We start from the raw sequence: 3,312 nt of genomic DNA, 5'->3' as shown, positions 1-3,312 counted from the left end.
TCATGGAAAAGTTCCCCCCCCGGCCCCCCCCCCCCCCCGGCACCTTAGAAGTAAATGGACACTTCTGCTTCATCCACATGAGAACGAGTGGGGAAAATCACCCCCCAAGCAAGTCCGTCTGCAGATTTCCCACTTTAAGGCCTGGAATTATATCACCTGGACAGCCCACGGGATTGGAAAACCCTGCCTGAACATGCCTTGTTCTAAAAGAGGAAACGGCGAGGACTCAAAAAAAACAAAAAACCCACCCCATTCTTCATAGAAAAATTGCTCAAGAAAATTTATTCCGGCCAATCAGGCCTGCCAAATTTGGCATGACTCACCCTGTGCAAGAGCTCGCCAGCGACGGAGCGGGACCAGCAAGGCACTTCTCTAACCCCAGGCAGGGAACACAACCGGGAGGGAAATCAAGCAGGGCAGTTAGGGCTGCCAACCTCCAGTTAGGGGCTGGAGATCCCCTGGGACATCTACGGATCTCCCCTGGAGAAAACAGTACTACTCCTACCCTGACTACAAGATTCTATCTGAAGTGGCCAGTAAAACCACAGAAAACACACCAGCCCTTTGTCCTTCTTCCTTGCCCGAGGGCCTCTTTTCCAGGGCTGTTTTGGCCTCTGACTCCATCCAGCATTTCACCATCAGCATTAGGGTTACCCACTCCAGGTTGGGAAATCCCTGGAGATTTGGGAGTGGGAGCAACCTCATTCGGATGTAACGACAGAGTCCACCCTCCAAAGCAGCCATTTTCTCCAGGGGAACCGGTCTCTGTTCTAGAAGTGTGCACCAGTATTCCCTCTAACCTGAGTTGGTGTGAGCTAGCTCACAGCTGTTTAGCCTCCGGCTCACACATTTTTTGCCTTAGCTCAGGAAGGAGGGCTCCAGAGCAAACTGATTTCTACAGCAGCCAAATAGCTCGCTCACAACTTTAATGCCAGCAGCTTACCAAGTAGAATTTGTGCTCTGGAGACTCCACGGCTTAGAGGGAACATTTGCACACACACAAAAGCTGACACCCAGAATTAAGCTTTGTTGGTCTTAAAGGTGCCCACTGGATTCCAACTTTGCCCTATTGTTACAGTTATTAGACATGACAACAGATTAAAGTCACACTGGCCTACCCTGCAGGCTCCAAAGAGTGAGGCGGCCGAATTGCTCATGACGATTGGCTCCATCCACCCCCATTGCCCCAGCACAGTGGTTAACTGGAAGCTCCTCGGGGCAGAGCTTCAGCTGGTTAGAGCCCTGAAGCACGTGGCCCGAGTTCGAATCCTCACTTGGCCATCATGTTCACCAAGAGAGCTGGGACCCATGGACTTTCTCAGACTAACATATATCACAGGGCGGTATGAAGAATCAACTCTGTGTATATAATCTGAACCCCTTCGATGAAAAGATTCAAGTAAGATAAGGGCCTCTCTTTTTTTATCGTTACTATGGGCAGAGTTTGTTTATTTATATCCTGCCTTTCTTCCCAACGGGAGCCCAAAGAGGCTCATAACATTCTCCTTTGCGCCCAGTTTACACTCACAACAACCAGGTAGGGACCAGGTAGGCTAAGCTGAGAGCGTGTGACTGGCCCAAGGGCCATCCAGCAAGCCTCCAAGGCAGACTGGGGATTTGAACCTGGGGTCATCAGATCCTAGTTCAACACTTTTAGCTTATATCCCCATGCTGGCTTTCATGTCACAAAATATAGTCCTGGCCAGGCTTGCAGAGGGGTTCCCAGAAAGCATAATAGAAACGGGGAAGGGGATCCCAAAGGCTTAATGCCATGTTGTAAATCACCCAGAGCCTGGTGCAAGTCAGGATGGGGCGATCAACAAGTTTATTATTATTATTATTATTATTATTATCTGTTTCCTTTTAGCTCCTCCCCTTAATTTCCCAGGAGGGGCATTTGAACCTTGGACGGTGGAGACTCAGGCGTTGCTCTTTTAAAAACAGCAACCAAACAAGGAACCTTTAAAAAAAAATTTAGTTTAGCTGCAGGCTCCAAAACAAACTGAGGCTGCACAAGCCTGTATTTTGTATCCCATACCTTCCTCCAGCCTATCTGAACTCAGGAGGTGAACCGGGATTCCCCCTGGTCTTAGTGCCCTGCACTCATTTCTCCGACTTCCTGCAGAATGGGCCCAAAGGAAGGTAGGAAGGAAGGGAAGTCCTGGAAGAGACAGAGTGGCGGACGGCCTAGCCTACCTTGCAAGGCTGCTGTGAAGACAGAGAACCACGTATGCCACTCTGAGCTCCTTAGGAGAAAGGTGAGACAAAGCAGGCGTGATCTGCACATGCTCAGAGGTAGTACTAATGTTTCTCAGAGGAGTCTAAGCCACGCTTCAGAATTTCTCCAGGCGGCTGGCTCATTGCATCTATGAAAGCACCACAGAATGCCATACCACTCCCTCCTCCCCTTGTACATTTTAACCATCGTAGATCATCATTAAGAGAAATTTGATTAAAAGCAAAAATAGAAGCGCGGAGCCTTTGCCCTCCCTCTCTGATTGTTGTAACAAGAGCTGCTGTTTCTCCGGTCAACATCAGCACACCGCTGCGGTTTAACCTCGCTAATCGCGGAGGCTGTGGGGACAGAGCATTTTAACAGCCACACGCCTCCTTTTAGGCGAGAGGGTACAATGAAGAATCTACAGTCCAGGTCTCCCACATCCCGAAAGGCCTCACCTCCGGCAGGAAATTAAACCTTTCAAAGCAATTACACTCCCCTCCTAGGACTGGCCGGGGAGGCAGGTCAAAGCAATCCCGCCCAACCCGAGCAGAATCCCTCTCTCGCTCTCGGTTTTTTATCAAATGCAATCGCATCCAGCGGATTTAAACTTCCCACGGCTGCTTCTGTCAAAAGCTTAAATGGGGGGGGGGGACAAAAAATAGGGATGAGGAGGAGGTTGAGAAGGAACAGAAGCAAGAGAGTGAGAAGATGCGGGGGCAGCGGGGAAGGGGGAGAAAGTGATTCAGGTTCCCCATAACACCTGCGGGGGGGCCTAACCCCGCGGGGGGGGGGGGGGATGTCTTGCGCTGCCTCTCCCATTGCCTTCTACCGCCACAGGGACCCACAGGAGAAAAACCCTGCCCCCTCGACCAATCTTGGGGTGCCCAGCAGAAACCCAGCCTCCTCGCAGCCCCGGGGACAAAAAAAAGGGGGCAGTTTTGCCATGAAAGGGAGGGGGCGGGGAAAGAAAACAGAAGAGGGAGAATTTGCAGGCTTGGAGGAGTAGAAGACAAAAATTGGGAGGGAGGGAGGGATGGGTGGGGAAAGTGGAGATTTGTTTAAGAAGGGGGGGGGGGAGGAAACGGGTAGGG

General features: G+C 51.0%; 1 protein-coding gene across 3 annotated transcripts in view; it reads right to left on the bottom strand.

Moving 5' to 3' along the window:
• CELF5 (CUGBP, Elav-like family member 5) overlaps positions 1-3,312 on the bottom strand; it is a 93,550-nt gene that overhangs the window by 89,743 nt on the left and 495 nt on the right. The gene's annotated exons all lie outside the window — the stretch shown is intronic.

Source organism: Gekko japonicus, unplaced genomic scaffold, assembly GCF_001447785.1.
Source record: "Gekko japonicus isolate JY-2015 unplaced genomic scaffold, Gekko_japonicus_V1.1 scaffold2190, whole genome shotgun sequence".
NCBI lineage: Eukaryota > Metazoa > Chordata > Lepidosauria > Squamata > Gekkonidae > Gekko > Gekko japonicus.
The sequence above is the reverse complement of the archived record's forward strand: the minus strand, read 5'-3'. Positions and strand labels throughout refer to the sequence as shown.